Genomic DNA, 19,602 nt, shown 5'->3' on the forward strand with positions numbered 1-19,602 from the left:
TTTGCATCTAGTGTTTATGGTTTGAGTTTGAGCCAAGAGGCATGCCTTCTCCCACTCTTCAACCGTGATGTCTAACTGAAAGTCATTCTTCCAGGCAGATAAATAAGAGCCTGAGTTTTCTTTTAAACCTGTTGAGAGCGCGTTATAAAATATGGACAATTGTCTCCTGTCATGTAAATGATTTACTGCGTACTGTTCAATGTCAGAAAGTTGCACAGTAGTTTTAATTTGCGAATATATGAAGCTCCTAATTTGTAGGCATTTAAAAAAATGTTTTCTGGGGATTACATTTTTGCAGTTGTTGGAGTGACATCAGATTGCCTTCACTGAACAAATCTCCTACTTTTTTGAGCCCAAGATCCATCCAGTGTTTAAAACCCATATCCTGCCTCCCTGGTTTGAAATCAGCATTGCCCCAAATGGGAGTAAAATATGATGAAGTAATAGTTTGATTCATCAGGGCATGAGCCTCATACCAGATAGTTATTGTATTTCTAAGAAAAGGGTTAAGTGTGTTTTTCTTAAGTTGCTTTGCTCATGATGAGTAGAGATATAAATGTAATGGAAGTGTTGTTTTATGTTTCTCTATTTCAACCCAGGCTGGAACCTCTTCAGGAAGAAAATAAAACATGGCTGCCTGAAGCTGAGCTGCCCAGTAATAAAGTTTCATATTGGGTAGTTCAAGCCCTCCCCGATCATACGGCAAATAAAGTAAACTGAGATGAAGTCTAGGCGTATATTGTTCCATATAAAGCGAGTAAAGCTTTTTCTTAGTGTAGAGAAAAAGGATGCTGGCAGGGGAAGTGGGATTGACTGAAACAAATTTGGGTAAAATCAACATTTTGATAATATTGATGCACTCTACCATAGAAATAGGCAAAGGGCTCCATCTATCTAACATTTCTATTACTTCTTTCACCAAGGGATCGTAATTGGCTGATATAATATTTTCAATGTCAGGGGTTATTTTAATTCCTAAATAAGTGAATCCATCTGAAGTTAAAGCAAATGTATGAATTGTCAGATGCTCTCTTTCTTCTTTGTTTAGTAATAATAAAGTACGTTTACTGTCATTAGTTTTATAGCCAGAAAATTGTCCGAATGTATTCAAAAGTTGATGTAGTGATTTAATTGAGGTATTTAGGTGAGTCAAAAACAAAACAATATCATCTGCGAAATGGGCTAGATGATGCTCTGTCTCTCCTATTGATATACCTGTGATTTCAGGTGACTGATGAATGGCCATGGCTAAGGGTTCAATGGCAAATAAAAATAAAAGAGGTGACATAGGACAACCCTGGCGAGTGGTCCTACAGGGTTTAAAGGGTTGTGAGATTTGGATGTTTGTTATAATTTCAGCTGTTGGTTCAGTATACAATAATTTGATCCACCTAAGATATCCTTCCCCAAATCCAAATCTCCTTAGAACCTCAAAGAGGTACCCCCTTTCGATCCTGTCAAATGCCTTTTCGGCGTCTAATGACAGAATTGCATGCCCTTTAGCATTTTGTTTGAGAAATAACACATTCAATAGTCTATGTGTGTTATGAAATGCTTGTCTGCCCTGTACAAACCCATTTTGGTCATTGGTGATCAAATGGGGAATAATCGTTTCTATCCTTTTAGCCATGGCCCTACATAGGATTTCGGTGTCACATGACATTAAAGGTATTGTATGACGTTCTTTCTAAAAGGGGATTTTCCTGGCTTTAGCAGAAGAGAAATCACTGCAGATCTTGAGGATGGAGGTGATATCCCTTTTTCATACGATTCATTAAACACATTCAGGAGATGTGGCAACAGCTTTCCTGAAAACTTCTTATATATTTCTGTGGGTAAGCCATCGGGCCCAGGCGCCTTTCCACTATTCATGCTCTTCAGAGCTTCTATTCATTCTTCAATGCACAATTCTTTTTCAAGATTAGTTTTAGCTTCCTCGGTCAGGGTTGGAAATCTAAGCTGGTTAAGAAAGTAATTTTGTGTTTCTGGATTACCATGATATTCAGACTTATATAACTCTTTCTAATAAAAACTCATCTATTTCCCCCTCAAGAAGCTTCACAAAATCAGGGTTTTGAAGCCACCTAGAATGAAAACGAAATCTTGGTGGTGATCTTGGATACCTGCAGTATGAAGGAGATTGGAGCATGATCAGAAAGCAATATACTGTCGTACCAACATTTTGCAATACTTGATAATAGGCAGTTACAAATCAGAAAATAATCAATCCTAGAGTACGTTTTGTATGTGTTTGAGAGGCAAGAGTATTCTTTCTTATTAGGGTTAAAGTGTCTCCAAATATCTATTAAGTTTAAATCACACATATATTTCCTAATTGTTTTTCTGGTTTGTTGAAGAACGAAGCACATGTAAAAAACTCAGAAAATAATAGACTCCTGATATGTAGAAGGCTTGATCCACCTTAAGAGGAGCAACGTACTCTGAACACCGACTCATCCTTTATAGGCTTGCTAAAAGATAACAAAAAGACTGTGAGCTCAACTCACCGAAATTTGAAAGAAAAGAGAAAAAAAAACACTAAAATAAAAGAGCAATAAGGAGTTCTATAAATAGAGTCCTATTTAAATCTTAATGCTTGTCCATTATATTGATAGTGCCTTTAAAAAAAATTTGGTGCCCTCAAATATCTAGCCCTTGATGTGTAGAAAATTTTTACATAAAATTGTCCATTTGGTAATTTAACACAGATCCACAGGTGCAGTGTGTGAAGATAAAAAAGGAGACAGAGAGAGCAAGAGAAAAGTGCTTGCACTGTCTCCAATTATTATTATTATTATTATTTTTAAGATCCCTTCTAGTCCCACAATGGGGAAATTCTCTTTATCACTCACATTACACACATGCAGACACACACACACAGTGTATAGAGGAGATGAGTGAAGGGGCTGCCACATGCACGGCGCCCAACGAGCAATGTTAGGGGTCGGTCAAGGGCACCTCGGCAATGCCCAGGATGTGAACTAGCATTCTCCATTACTAGTCAACATCACACTTTTTCTGGTCCAAATGGGACTTGAACCAGCCACCTTTGAGTCCCCAAGCCAAGTCCCTATGGACTGAGCTATTGCCGCCCCAATTAAGCACCGTTATTAATCACCTGTACGTAGTTCAACATACCTTTAGTATTTGAGATGAGGATTACTTAGAAAAATCAAAGAGGGCAGAGAAGAGAATAAATGTGGTGTAATGTAGACAACTTCAGGGGTCGGGTCTCGGTGACTCTTGTGAAGTGGACTGGATACCGTGAAGATATTTCTCTGCCTCTGGGACGGATCTGAAGACTGTGTGCTGTCAGTCATGCGTGATCATCAAGTGTGCCGGGTACAGCATTCCGGAAGTCTGCAGCGTTGTTTTTAATAGCTGTATGCTCGATTCCTTCTTGTCTGTACACATGTGCACTGTGCTAATACTAATAAAGGCACACAGTCACAGCATGTGTTTTGTCTCCGTAGCCTGTTACACCTGCAAATGTATAACAAGCATCATTCTTTATTAATACTGTGTACTGTATCCTGCTCAGAGGCTCAAGAGCCACTTCTACTTTTTCTAACCATTATTTGCATCCATATTTATTTATATTCTGATTGTGAAATCACCATCTAATAACCCAGAATATAATTATGGTTTCTTTTGAAAACTGGAAATTCCTTTCGGCTAAATGTCTCAGGGAAATTATGTAACAATCAAACCCCACACTCAGGAGTTTTCAGCCTCACATCTGAATGGAAATTAAGATAAATGATGCTGCAAAAAATTAAACAGTTTTCGGGATGTCGCCATTAATCTCACAAGTGAAGTGTTTCTTGCTGACAAACTCTCTTTTTGACTTTAATTGTATCCATAATAAAAGTTAATGATGGAAATAACAGGTTATGAAAAGAAAGATCTTTCTAATACCACTAAACCCTTGTCTCAGTTCTCTCCGATGTCCTCAATGGAGCTGTCTAAGGCAACAGTAGGGATGAGAAGCTCCACCTGTGTTCTCCATCCCAGAAATCATTAATACCTCCTTCAGCTCTGGCACAGTACACCCTGACTACACCCTGACAGTATATGTAATTTCCAGCCCATCTCCCCTTTCTGTAAAAAATTCTGGAAGGTCTTGTTGCCTCCCAACTCAAAGCCCACCTCACCTCCATCGACCTGTTTGAACCATTTCAATCTGGATTCCGCTCACAGCAAGGCACAGAGACAGCCCTCCTCAAAGTCACCAACGACCTCCTCCTCTCCTCAGCATCAGGCCTCCTGAGAATTCTCACCATCCTTGATCTCACTGCAGCTTTCAACACCATCAACCACACCATTCTCTTCTCCTGTCTGAATCCACCTTCAACATCGCCGGCACTGCCTTCTCCTGGCTATGGTCATATCTCATTAAAACAGATAACAGCTTATGTGACAGGTTGAAAAGCTAATACACCAGTGTGCCAGCAATCTCCAGTGTGCACCCCACCTGTACACCAACCACCCTGTTTATGCTCCCAGGAGATGCTTTGTCTGTCAGCAGACTGGATCAGATGAACGCTGCATGCACTCCTACAGATGTGGAAGTAAGTCATTACAATGTCCACAGCTAAGCTCCACAGCCAAGCTAGCGTAACGTCATTAGCATGTTACAGCTACGTTACACGTTACAGCTAGGTAATAAGTTACTCTTTATCAACAGCTAAGTTAGCCACTTCTAAAAGTTATTGAGGGCCAAGAGACTAACATGCTGCCGTTAGCTTTAATCATAATGATCGCTTCCACATTATGGCTGAAAACTAAACCTGCATGAGCCTCGGACCAGCTGTGTCCCAACTGTTGTCTGAGTAGCACCAGACTGCGACACAAACGTACAAACTACAGATGTGGAAGTGGAGAATATTTTCAAGCTGGATGTAAAATCAGAGGAGCCAGACAGTCAAGAGAGGCCCCTTTAAACGAGGAATGGGTAACACTGCGGTACAAGTGTCAACCATAGCCAGCAGAAAGTCCCAGAAATGTGCAAATTGTGACAATGTATGTCTACAGATGGAACTGAAACAATGCTCATCCTGTAAAGAGACACTGTATTGTTCCAAAGCATGTCAGAAACAACATTGGACTGAACATCCAAGAAGTGAGTGAAGAAGAGAGTGTTGAGGCCGGGACTCGCGGGAGCCATACAGTTGTGCAGCCTCAGCATGGTAGGGCCACCTGTGATGATGAGGGACAGAGAGATGAGCTGGTGGAAGTTCCACAGACAGATACAGGGCAAGTAAGTATGGAACATGACATGAGAGAGGGAGAAAGAGAGTTACTTGCTGGCTGATCAGTTCAGTTCAGTTCAGCTTTATTTATATCCCGAGGGAAATTGAATTTGCAGCAGGCATCACAAACACAATAGACAGAAGACAGCACCAAAACATCAACATATCACTGGTCACAACATAGTGCAGTAGTACATAAAAACAGGTAGTACAAATAATAAAACATACTACTAATAATAAATTACTGTTAATAATAATAATGCATAATGCTCTCAGTGCATAGTAAAAATGTAAACAGTCCACACAATGCATTAAAGTGCATAGTGCTGCATAGTGATGTTAGCAAATGTTATTCAGGTGTTGCTACATTTTTATCTATGCCCAGTTTGTGTTGCTCAGTACAATGCAAAAAATTAAATGAAATAAAATAATGATTATAGTAGTTAAAACAGCTTTCACTTTAAACATTTTAGGTGTAAAATGCCACATGCAGTAATATTAAGAAATAGGCTATATATACTGTATATATAAAAAACTTGTGCTTTTACTTTTTAAAGTTTTGGTAAGGTTACGGTTTTCTGATAATACTTACAAACTTTGAAGACTTTGAATACAGAAGTTACATTTGTAGTGGTGTATTTTCATTATTATTTGTGCAGTAAGTTAAAGCTATGGTCTACGATCTGAGAAAGATTTGAAAAAAGCATCCCCCCCCACACACCCCTCCCCTCTGTGCTCCTTAATCCCTCCCCTCCCAGCTCATATCGCTTTCCCCTCGGAGCCTCCCGTGACACACCTCCTCCCGCAACACGCAACAAGAGCAACAAGCCAACCGGCAGAAACCAAATACAGCATCAGCTTTGAATGCGGAGTAAAGATGTTGGATTCACAGTTAAAGTTATTACGATGCATGTTGAAACTAACGTAAATCTTGTAAGTCATTACGATGTCCACAGCTAAGCTCCACAGCCAAGCTAGCGTAACGTCATTAGCATGTTACAGCTACGTTACACGTTACAGCTAGGTAATAAGTTACTATTTATCAACAGCTAAGTTAGCCACTTCTAAAAGTTATTGAGGGCCAAGAGACTAACATGCTGCCGTTAGCTTTCATCATAATGATCGCTTCCACATTGTGGCTGAAAACTAAACCTGCATGAGCCTCGGACCAGCTGTGTCCCAACTGTTGTCTGAGTAGCACCAGATTGCGACACAAACGTGCCCCGTAAACTGTAATCTCTTGTTTATGACAGATAAGACACACAAATACACACATCGTAACGCGTATATGATAATCCATCATATTGATTTAGCAAAGGCTTCGTTGAAAACAAATGGACTAGACCGGGAGGAGGGTTAGCAAAACAGTTGAGTAGTGACCGGGCAAGAGGTTGTTATGGAGAAATAAATCCGGACAGGATGATTGAAACCCCAACGCGAAGCGGAGGGGTTTCAATCATCCATTCATTCATTTTACTTGCATTACTTGCTGCTTCATTTAGCCACCACGAGCAAATAAATAGGCTGATTTGGTGTAAACATGACAGCAATTTTAGCTTACAATGCTAACATAGAGGCTAACGTCTCCGTCGAACAAGTAAACAAGTGTTGACAGAGACAGAAATGGTTTCGACGCCGTCTAATAACACAGAAAAAAACTAACAGCAGCTTTCACAGTCATAAGCCAGCATCGGCATAAAAGTTATCTGTGTCACAACATCCACAATAAAGATGAAAGATTACCTGCTCAGGGCCAAACAAACCTCTTGCCTGCTTGTAGTTTCAAATGCGGAAGGGGGTTGGGACGAGATGTGACCAGGAGCAGGAGAGCCATGCGGACCGGATGGCCATGCGGACCGGATGGCTGCTATTGGTCAATTTCTTTGCAGTTTTGCAGGCGCTAGAGAGAATGGATTTATTTGGTTCCTTTTGCTATTCACATTGTGTAGGTCGTACTATTGGGCCATAACCACCATCTAAGTAATGTTAATAATAATGATCAATCTTTCAAATCGTAGACCATAGCTTTAATTACTGCATAAATTAATTAAGATTATTGAATAATGAAGTAATCATAAGATTGCATGGAATAGATGATATACTATGCTGTTATAATCAATTGGATACATAAAACCTTTTTTTAAAAAAATCCATTCCATCATTTGTTTATTCAGGTTGAGCTTAGACCGAGGGCAGAGGATGACACCCACGCCAGCTCAACCTTCGTTCAACCTTCGCTCAACCTGCAGTGTAATGAGACCTTCATTTCTTTGTGAATATTCAAGTAAGACTAGAATACTATGCTCTTAACACAACATCTAGTCAACATCAGTGCTATTTCTGTAATTTGGGTGGTATAGTATCATGAGTCATGATTAAAGTATTGTGACACCCGTGCCAGGCGTTGATGACTTTCCGCGTACCGATTGTTGTTGGCCGGCCGAGTCAAGGTCCAGGGCTGTTTTGTAGTCCCAGTCCATCCCTGTGTTGAATGTTACCTGAATGGTCACCAACTTCAAGTTTTATGGGACACAGGCTCTCAGGTGTCAATCATTGATGAAGGATAGAAAAGGGAATATTTACCGAACGATTTCTGAAACGTCTCAGAAATCCTTGACTCACATGATGATCTGACGTTGACTGCAGCAAATGGAACTGAAATGCCTTACCTGGGATGGATTGAGACAACTTTCCAACTAGCCTCTGAAACTGACCAAAGGAAAGAACTGATCATTCCAGCGCTGGTGATGAAAGGATGTCACCTGTCCCACCCCATCATAGGTTTCAATGTTATTGAACACATCCTGGCAAAGACTGAGAAGACTAAACAATACAGTGCTGTGAGAAAGGCTTTCCCAAGTCTCAAAAAAAACAAGGTGAGAGCTTTTATACAGGCTGTAAGTGCAGAGCAGATAGACGAGTACGCAGTTAAAACAAAGAAAGAGATGGTTACCATACCAAAACACACTAGTGTTCAGATTGAGTGTCGTGTAGCTGCCTATCCCTTTAAAGAAGACATGACTATGTTCTTTCAGCCAGACCTGAACCCCCAGTGGCCAGATGGTTTCGAGTTCTATGACACATTAGTCAGAGTCAGAAAAGGTGTATTTCCAGTCATCACAATTGACGCCTCTAATCCAACTGACCATGACATTGTTTTGTTAGGGCACGCTTTAATTGGCACCGTACAAATGATGACAGTGTTGCCTGCTGGAATCCACCTGTAGATTTGAGCCACCTGGATGCAGATCAGAGACAGATAGTTAGGCAAATGCTTAGAGAAGAGTGTCATTCCTTCTCAAGATCAGACAATGATTATGGCTGTATTGGAAGATTACAAATGACCATCTCTCTCAAAGACCCTGAACCAGTCAAACGCACATACATGTCAGTGCCTAGGCCACTGTACCAGGAGATGAAGGGTCACCTCCACGACCTAATAGCACAGGGCTGGGTAAAGAAATCAAACTCTTCATATTCTTCACCTGTTGTGTGTGTTAGAAAAAAAGATGGCACCCTCCGGTTGTGTATAGACTACAGAGACCTGAACAGAAAGACCCATCCTTACCGCCAGCCTATCCCATGGGTCCAGGATATCATGGACAGTTTAGGTGGTAATTCCTGGTTTTCCCTCTCAGACCAGGGAAAAGCTTACCACCAGGGATTTATGTCTGAAGAAAGCAGAGCAATGACGGCTTTTGTTACTCCCTGGGGACTTTATGAGTGGATACGCATTCCTTTTGACCTCATGAATGCCCCTGCTGCCTTCCAACATTGTATGGAGGAATGTTTGGAAAGGCTACGGGATAACATCTCCATCCCTTACCTGGATGACACACTGGTTTTCAGTAAAACCTTTGACAGTCATGTGGACGATGTGCGAAAAGTGTTGAAACGCCTCAGAGAATATGGCATTAAACTCAAGCCAAGTAAGTGTCATCTCTACAAACCTGAGGTCCGTTATTTGGGCAGGATAGTCTCTGCAGGATAGTCTCTGCTGCCAGAGTTGATCCAGCTGATTTTGAAGCAGTTAGGGAACTGAAAGACATAAGAACAGAGAGTGTGGGCCAGCTCAGAAAAATGCTTGGTCTACTCACCTACTACAGGCAGTACATCAAAGACTTTACCAGAAAGGCCAGTTGTCTGTATGACCTCCTGAAGGCAGACAAAAATAAAATCCCTGACAACACGAGGAAACCAAAACAAAGAAAATAAGCCATGTTGTGCCTTCAAACAAGCAAATTGCGTGAACTGACCAGCACCAACAGGCACTTGAACAGCTGATTGACTGTTTGCTCAACCCACCAGTTCTAGGTTTCCCAGCTTTCACTGAGCCATTCATTGTACATACTGATGCATCACACCAGGGTTTAGGGGCGGTGCTGTATCAAAAGCAAAATGGCAAGCTCAGAATCATCGCCTATGGCTCCCGAACATTGACAGCAGCTGAGAAGAATTATCACTACCACGCAGGCAAGCTGGAATTCTTAGCTTTGAAATGGGCAATCAGTGACAAGTTCTGTGATTATTTATACTATGCTCCAACATTGACTGTGTATAGCGACAACAACCCGCTCACCTTCACCCTGTCCACTGCAAAACTGAACGCGACCACTTCAAGGTGGGTTGCAGAGTTGGCTGATTTCCACTTTACAATTAAGTACAAGCCAGGAAGAGGAAACGGTGAAGCAGATGCTCTGTCGAGGATACCACTGGATGTGGAGTCACTGATGAGAGAATGTTCTGAGGAGCTGCCGCCTGACACCATTGCTGCCACGATCCAAGCAGTTGAGGTACAAGAAAAGTCCCTTGCAACTCCGTCATTTCCAGCTGCATCTATGTCAGTTTCAGTTGAGGGTGAGGCAGCAACTGCATCAGTCAGCCCAATACCAAAAGACGAGTTAAGAGAGGCGCAAAAATCAGATCGAGTCATCCATCCTGTGCTAGAGGGTAGGGATGCAACGATATTCAATATTTTATCGAACCGTTCAATACGCCCCGTTAGGTTCAATACACAAAGGCAAACAATACAATACAATACAGTACAATACAATACTACAATAATGTTTGCTGTTTAACTTGATTGGATACTGCATATGTTTTTTTTATGGAAGGCAATTAAGATAAGTGTTAAATTTTTATAATAAGGTTTGTGGTTTGACTATATCTGCTTTTAATTATTTTTACATGCAATATTGCCTTTGCTAGTGTGAGTAGTTTTATATTAAGATATCGAAACCATACTGTTACTGTGGCCCAAAAACCGTGATGCATACCGAACCGTGGGAAAACTGTACCGTTGCATCCCTACTAGAGAGTAAGTTGTTGGGTTTTAAACCGCCAGCTAGAGAGCTAAAGACATTCAGTCAAAAGACAAACTGCCTGTTCAGAGAATGGGACAAATTGACAATAGACAGCGACGGTATTCTGTACAGAACAACTACAAGCCGCAAGCAGTTAGTCTTACCAGAGCAATACAAAGGGAAAGTACTGGAAGAGCTGCACAATAACATTGGACACCAAGGTGCTGACCGCACAGTATCTCTAATACGTGAGCGCTTCTTCTGGCCGTATATGCAATCTGAAATTGAACACTGTGACTAAAGCTTGCACTTGTCTCAAGCAGAAAAAGCCACTGAAGAATATTGTGACAACACAGCCATTTGAACTGGTATGCATTGATTTCCTCCATCTCGACTGATGCAAAGGTGGATATGAGTACATCCTTGTCATTGTGGATCATTTCACGCGCTTTGTCCAAGCTTACGCCACCACATCCAAGTCAGGAAAAACTGCTGCAAACCTCATCTTCAATGACTTTGCCCTGAAGTTTGGTTTCCCCTCCCGCACCCACCATGTCCAAGGATGAGAATTTGAAAATCAGTTGTTCACTCAGTTAAAGAAGCTCAGTGGCATGGCCGGGTCCAGGACAACACCTTATAACCCGATGGGAAACGGTCAAGTAGAGCGTATGAACAGGACATTATTGCAAATGCTTAAGACACTGACTGAGACACAGAAATCTAACTGGAAGGAGTCTCTGAACAAATTGGTGTTTGCCTATAACTGTACAAGTTGTGAAGTGACAGGTTATTCACCATTCTATCTTCTGTTTAAGAGATCACCAAGACTCCCAGTTGATATGCTGTTTGGACTGTATACAGAGTCAGCCTCCAGAGACCAGCGAGACTATGTGGACAAATAGAAAAAAAGATATGGAGGAAGCATATGCCATTGCAAATGAGAATGCACAGACAGCTGCCGAAAAGAGTAAAAAGTATTATGACACAAAAGTAAGAAGTTCAGTGCTATAGCCTGGTGAGCGGGTCTTGATCAAAAACCTGACACCAAGAGGAGGACCAGGTAAACTCCGTGACTACTGGGAAAACACAGTTCACACAGTAGTGAGACAAATGGGATCTAACCTGCCGATTTATGAAGTGAGACCAGAACATGGAAAGGGACGCTCCAGGGTCCTGCACAGAAACTTGCTCATGTAAGAAAGGAGGCAGAAGTCTGCAATGCAGCCCCAAGAGTCTAATGAAGACAGTGGGGATGAGTATGACCTTCATTACAAGCCACTCCAGGTCATTACACCACCAGCAGTAGCCAGAGAAAGAGATGCTGGACCAGAAATAGAGCCTGAATGCGAGCCCCAATCAGTGGAACAGAGAGTTGGAGAGGCAGTCCCTGTCGCCGTGCCAGGACAGCCTCTCGGTGGAGGTCAGCGGGAGGAGCTCAGCACATCTGTTGAAAACCTACCTGGTGAGGATGTGAACCTACCTGTTGGAATTCTGCCTGATCACTCCCCAAATACCTCTGCTTCATCAAGTGCTGCTGCTAAACTTGAGGAACCGACCTACCAGCTGCCACAAAGAGAGAGACACCTGCCAAGACGCATGACCTATGATCAGCTTGGTATCCCTTCCTGCTACAGCATCCAGTCACCACTGAAGCTGTTACCTGCTTACCCTGTACCAGGACTGGTCCCATGGTTGCCACCTCTACAGCCATACTACTTCCAGCCACCCTATATGTATGGACTCCAGCAAGTATGAGTCTACAGATTTGACATGCTGAACTAGAACCATGGACTGCTTATAGACTGTTAATACAGACTGTTTCCATGAACAATTAGTAGACTGTTTTCACAGCCTGTTGTAACGAACGACCTGCAGATTGCTCATACAGATCATTGAGACTGATGGACTGTTGATCTGGAATATGTACAGAGACTGTTTATGGACTAACAGATATGGACTGTGAATATGGATTGTTGACGAGTTGAACTGTGACCCTTGGCCTTTTGTTCAAGCATCAGCTAACCAAAGAGGATCTCCAGCGTCAAGTTCATAAAGACTGTTAAAGAAGAAATGTTGTTTAATTGGTTTAATGTCGGGACGACATTTATTTTGTAGGAGAGAGTGTGACAGGTTGAAAAGCTAATACACTTATACTTTGTTACAGATTAAAAGGACATAAATTCACGGTCTGTAATAATATTAAAATCTGTGTTGAGGTAAAGAGGATTATTAATAAGAGTTGAAAATGGGTTAAAATGCTAAAAGAGTGTTTATTTGATATTGTTTACATTCATTCTGTATTCTTAAATTTAAGCATAAGTAGTGTTGATCTGCGATCTATAAAGCGACCTTGATCTAAGACTCTGAACTCAATTGCTTCTGGCTCTGCCCACATATCTGGGGGATTCGTGGTATTTTTCCTCATTGCAGTAAACTATGAGCAGAGGAAAAGGTGCTTTATCACTGTTGTGATTATTTCTCCCCTGTTTCAGGTATGTTGTTAATATTTGACAAAGCAAATGTGTAGGTAGCCGCTTGTTAATATGTTAAGAGCATTGGGAAAATGTTATGGTGAATTTTTGATATGTTTAAGTTATGTTTTGCCGAGAGGAGTAAAATGTACTTGCTAGCAAGAAACTCCGGTAGCTGTGCCGAGCCGCTGCGCCACTGCCATTGTGTGCCGCGCGTTGTTCACGTCTAGCATTGTGTTCTCTTTATGTTGAATTTGCAGTATGTTATGCACTTTTAAATGAAACTAAAGTGACTGTAAGTTAGTTTTGTGGACTTTAAGAATACTTTGTGCTTCAAAGTGAGATGTTTATTTCTGAAGAATACTATTAATATACTGGAATATTGTAATTCAGACAGAATGTACATTATTATGGTGAACATGTTTGTATTTTTGTATTTGTGTTTATGTACAAAGATTGCAGTAAACTATGAGCAGAGGAAAAGACGCTTTATCACTGTTGTGATCTCCCCTGTTTCAGGGGTGTAACACTAACACCTCCTCCACAGCTCCTCTGTCCAAAGGCGTCCCCCCAATTCATTCTCTACATGTTCCCCCTCTGTAGCATCATACGCCGACATGGTCTCCTTTTCCATTACTACCCCGGCATACACAACTGCAACTTACTCAATTCCGACCAACTGCTTCAGTGAAATTAAATCATGGATGCAAACCAACTTCCTCCAACTCGAACTGTGATAAATCTGCTTCAAATCCCTCACCAAGACCACTTATAACTATTACTTTTACTATAACTTCTATATGGTACAACATCCAAAGCCCTAAATAAATTCCAATACATCCCTAACTGCTGCTGACCTGTTCACCCACTCTTGCTCCTGTGACCACATCACCACTGTCCTCCAGAACCTCCACCGGCTCCCTGTCCCACAATGGATCAATTCTTAGTCATTCTCCTGACCTGATTTAAAGTCATTTTATCAGATGTTTTTAACTAGATGGTAAATCAGAAAACAAATAAATTGCGTCAGTTTAATTGTGTAATTATCAGATCAGTCGAATCAGCTGCATTGTTCAATCAATCACTCATATTCAATAATGAGGTGTATCAGCCAGTGTTGGTGGTAACATTAGTAACAAGAAACTCATGGCATTATTTTGCAATTCAAGTAATCTGTTATTAAGCTATGTTTTTAAATAAGTAATCTTTTTCTGTAAGAATTTCTACATATTTCTGAGTTCATTTTGTTGCCACTAAAAACAATTGAATAAAAAAATTCCACATGCATTTGCAGTTTTTGTTTCTCTCCTATGTCATGGCTGGCAGTACGCATCCTCTTGCGGATGTGTAAGTGCGACTGTGTTGTGACCATGGCTGTGACAACATGAGCTATAGCTCAGGCAGCATGTTGGCAGAATGGGTCATCCACACATATATTTTGTAAGCGTTGACCTAGTTAACTGGTTCAATGGTGCATGTTGAAACATGATGTACTGTAGGCTAAATAATATGTGTACCCAACGTTCTTTCGTTTTTTCGTTTCAAAACCAAATTAAAAAAACGAAAAAACAAGTTTGTTTTTCTGTTTTAAACCCAGAACGAAAAAACAGGAAAAACAGAATAACACAAAACCACATTTTGTGCCTGTTATTCTGTTTTAAAACAAAAACAGAATAATGTGAAAATTAAGTTTTTGATTTGTATTGTTTTGTTATTTTGATATTCTGAAAATTCGGGTAATGCAGGGAGATTTTTGCGGAGTCAGAGGGGTAGGAAGTGAACGGGAAAGTTGAAATCGCAGACTCTCCAAGTAGAATGGCCGCACGTCAGCGTTATGCAGATCTAATCTGCGAACTTTTTGAGAGTGGGAAGACACACTCTGAGATCAGAGATGTCCTGCAGCGCGAAGGTGCCTCGCAATGCTCCATAATGAGTATTAGGAGGTTTTGCATGGAGCACAACCTTCGCCGAAGAAATACGGTTTCAGACGCCGAACTGGAAACAGCTGATTCATTCTATAAACAGGGTAGGCAAAGTGTGTATGTGTACCCTATATGCGTCTCTGTGTGTGTGTGTGTGATCTAGTCTGTGCTGAGCCTACAAAATAAAGTTTGAGAAATATCTGCATGGTGTAGGCTACACCTGCTTACAGTGCAGCTGACAGATGTGCAGCCATATATATTTTCCTCCCGCTACCTGAGCCACCATCTGATCCTTCCTCCCTCACGTCCTGAGGAGTCTCCTGGACAATTCTGTATTCTGTGATTTCCCTCTTTTCATTTCTAACCGTTCAGTTTTTGCTGGTAAACGCCCGGTGTCTCCTTTCTTTCTCTTTTTCTCTCGCTCGCTCGCAGGCACGTGCGCAATCGCGCCCGATTCACATACCTATAGGCCTATACAGGTAAAAATAAATGTGATAGTATGAAAACATTAGCCTACATATTGTTGTAATTTTTTTTCTCTGACAATAGATTATTAATTATAGTAATAGGTTACAATAACAAATGCTTTTATTTTGAAATAGAAATGTGTTGTGTTGTCTTCCGTTAGTGTAGCAGACGTCAAGTAGCTACAAAGAATCTTCTGGTTGCTAGGTAACGAATCGAACCTTTCCTCCGCGTCTTTTTTATTTCGCCTCTGTTGTTTTCCTCATTGTAACTGTTCAGTATTACGTGTTTTAATCAGTAAATATGATCGGCATGAATGAGAAGCTGTGGTGATCGCCGTTTTTTTAGAAGCTCCAATATGTTGTACAACACATAGACTATTTTGGAAAAGTCATGGACTGAGAGACCTGTAGTTTTAATGTAAACAAAGTTATTTACAAAAGAAAAACTGTCTGTGAGACTGTCTTGGCCATTCTAGTTACTCTGACAAAAGTGCGTATTTAAGCCTAGAACAAGCTTTAGTTGCCAGATCTATTTTTATTAACGAGAGTTTTAAACCAAATTCTACAACCTGTTGTACAAATGACCCACCCTCTCCAGGAGTGAAGTCCATATTAGGAAATCTGCGTCACCCACCGAAGGTGGAAGTGATCTCTCTCATAATGAGCTGCCAATGGACACAACAAGAGGTCGGCCTGAGCCTGATGCCTGTTATTCAGTGGGACACTTATTAACTTCCTCTAAAACACCCTTTTGTGTGATAGTCAGCATCAGAAGGAATCTAATGGACTAATGCATAGACTAAAATAGGCCTAATAAACTGATCAAAAAACAACAAATACATGTACCCTAGTTTGAAAGGGGGAAACACAAGTTTTAATAATATTTTTTAAATAAAAACATTTTCTGGTATCTGGTTTTAGTGGGTGCTGTATGTATGTGTTGGGGGGGTTATAATTTTAATATGGCACAGAGTAGCCTCTCTGTAGGCTTTAACGTGTCTGTCAGATAATTAATTAATTGAATGTATTTAACAGACGGGTCCAACCTTCGGCTGGAAATTTATGACAGGTTACCTGTCTTCTATCGGCATAAATGCTGCTGAGAAAAGGATTGGTAGAGTCCTACGGGAGGTTCATCAGCCCTACCACGAGCTGAGACGACATGTAAGTAGCCTAACATTGACAAATTGATATTATTTTTTATTATTGTTTATAGTATGCTACAAGCCATACATACACGTTTCAGTGTCTCAGAGCATCCCACCTCTCCCCTTTCTCCTCCATGCCTCTATGGCTCTGAACTCACATTACCCCTTATCCACAGGGGGTGTCTGTGGACAAAACAATATCTTTCTGCTTCACAATCTTTAGGCATTTCTTTATATTAGGCATCAGCCAGCTACAAGCCAAACATGCTTCTCGTTTGTTTGTTTTTATTAGGATCCCCATTAGTCGCAGCATTGTTGCAACTATTATCAGTGCTCTATATCAAACATGCTTATTATCAGCCCCCCACATCAAGCATTGAACTAGTGAATTTGTCATTGTGTTTTGCAAGTCTCATCATGACATTAAATGTCAGTTCAGTATGTCTGTTGCATGCATTTTATACCATTGAGTTCAATGTATTTAACTGTAACTGTATGCCAGTTGCACCAACTGGCATACAGGTTGTAGAAAACAGCCAGAGGTGTTGAGGCACTGGATGCACTAGGTGGGCGGCAAAAGGCAAATCTATTTTGGCCCTGCCAGCTAGGTCATCATTCATCATTGCTCCCCTTCGCCATGGACCTCATAGTGCCCACCGTGTACCAGGTCACTTGGCCTGAAAAAGCCATCTGGCCCTGGCAGTATTCCATGGTTGTGGTCATCCGTCAGATAAAGAGAATGAGCACGGACCTAGAAATAAACATTTTAAATCAATTAAAAACTCATACAAGAGACCAATAAGACAACCTACAAGTAGCCTACATTAACATAGAAGATGTGTAAATGGTCCGAGACAACTTTTATTAATAACAAGCTGGAGCATTAACATATACAGCAGGGATGCAAACTTGCAGGGGTGAAAAAGGTGACAAGGATGCAAACTTTGTAGGAGGGTCTGGGGGCCTGCCCCCCGGGAAGATTTTTTTTTTTTTCAAATATCAGCTTTAAAATGTGGATTTACAGTTGATTTCAGCATGATGATATACAGAAAACCTCACCCTAGAATTAATATCATCTTACTGCCACTAGGATGAACATCAGTTCAGGGCAGACATTTGAGGATGTCACCTTAGGTTTTGGAAAACAGTTATCAATATTTTTCACCACTTTCTAACAGATTAATTCATAGTGAAAATAATCATTAGCCTAGTTATAGGCCATGACAAATCAAATTGAAAACACAGCTTATGCTGTGGTGAGATAGAGGGAGAGAGAGAGAGAGAGAGAGACAATCGATGGGAAACAGTGATGTTTTTTTTTTTTTATCCAACATCTTTAGATGCTAGCAATCTAGAATGGAGCTGCTTACATTACCAAAACGTTAACTATAACCACGCTAGGTTAGCCTAAATAATGTTAAAAAATGTAGCATACGGTATTACCTGGAAAATCATGGAGACTTTCTCTGTTGAAAGGTCTTCAGCCCTTAGGCTTAGCCGGCGACTCCCCCGGAAAAAGACAAAGCTTGCCATTGCAAAGAAGCTCTATCTTCAGACCACACTCTGGCTCACTTCCTGCGCCTCTGATTCTGCAAAAATCTCCCAGCATTCCCCGAATTTTCAGAATATCAAAATAACAAAACAATACAAATCAAAAACTTTTCTGTTTTTGTTTTAAAACAGAATAACAGGCACAAAATGTGGTTTTGTGTTATTCTGTTTTTCCTGTTTTTTCGTTCTGGGTTTAAAACAGAAAAACAGTAAAACAAACTTGTTTTTCCGTTTTTTTAATTTGGTTTTGAAACAAAAAAACGAAAGAACGTTGGGTACACGGATTCTACATGAGCCTATGTATTCTTGTTTTCATATAGGCAGCTGCTAAAACTGTTTGTCTCAGTTAAGTTTGCTGTCTGATTGTTAGCAGCAAAAGGGCTGCACAGTTGCTACCTGTCAGATAGCGTACCCTCAGTTTCTGTTAACTTTCATCTACTTTGGATAATTTCATCTTTTTCATTAAAGTCAAACTGCAAAAAATTACATGTATGTACTTAGGTTGTAGCCACTTGATTTTATGTTTTGTTATCAAACATAAAAAATTAATGAAGAGCTTTGAAGGGGATATCGCACCTGTCATTCTTGTTATTATTAGCCTGCAAAGTTACAGATTATGGGTCACAGAATATAACATTCAAATTTGGGTGAGTCATTACATCTAACAGAAGACATGCATCCTCTGGACAATATAAGCAACAACATGTGAAAGGAACAGGGAGAAAGGGGGTTTTCATATTGGTGACGCAAAAGTACTCTAATGAGTTACTTTTCTCTGTAGAAATGTTAGTTTTTAATGGCAGTAATCTTCTAATGTGACTAGTTACTTTCAAAGTAATGCTACCCAATGCTGGTGTTGGCCAGGGAAAAGAAAACCTTCACGGCTGCTTTCGTGTAACCTTGTTCCTCACTCCTTGTTCCTCGCTTCTCAGAGCACAAATAAGAGCTTTGGGATGGCCCACAAAATAGTGGACTAGAACAACTTCCAGTTCAAGCAAAGGTCGAGGAGCAAGGAAATAACAAATAAGGCAATAGAGATGCACCGTCTAAAGACCCTTTGGGAAGACCCTTTGAGGAAGGTAATACCAGAGGAAGTTTTGTGGAAGAAGGAATGCACAAATCTTCTACTAGTGCAAAGCATGGTCAATGTAAAGTGGTACACCATGCCGTTTTGGCGATTGGCACTAAGTGAACTGTTACTTTTATAATGTCTATTTAGAAAGTCATTTTATTCCTTTAATTGACTTACTTTAAATGACTTTATAAATGCTTTGCTGATGCAGAAACTCCTCATTGAATCTAAATCTGCACAAAAGTTTGGACCTATTACATTTAGAAAACATATAGGTGAATATTATGTTAATTCAAATCTTGAAAAAAACTCTACTTTGGCGGGGACAACTAGACTACATGAAATGATCTCAAGATCCATTTCTGAGGGGGACGCCAAAAGTAACCTTGCAAACAAACACTCAGTCACCCTGCCAG

Source organism: Pagrus major, chromosome 2 (assembly GCF_040436345.1).
Source record: "Pagrus major chromosome 2, Pma_NU_1.0".
NCBI classification, from domain to species: Eukaryota; Metazoa; Chordata; class Actinopteri; order Spariformes; family Sparidae; genus Pagrus; species Pagrus major.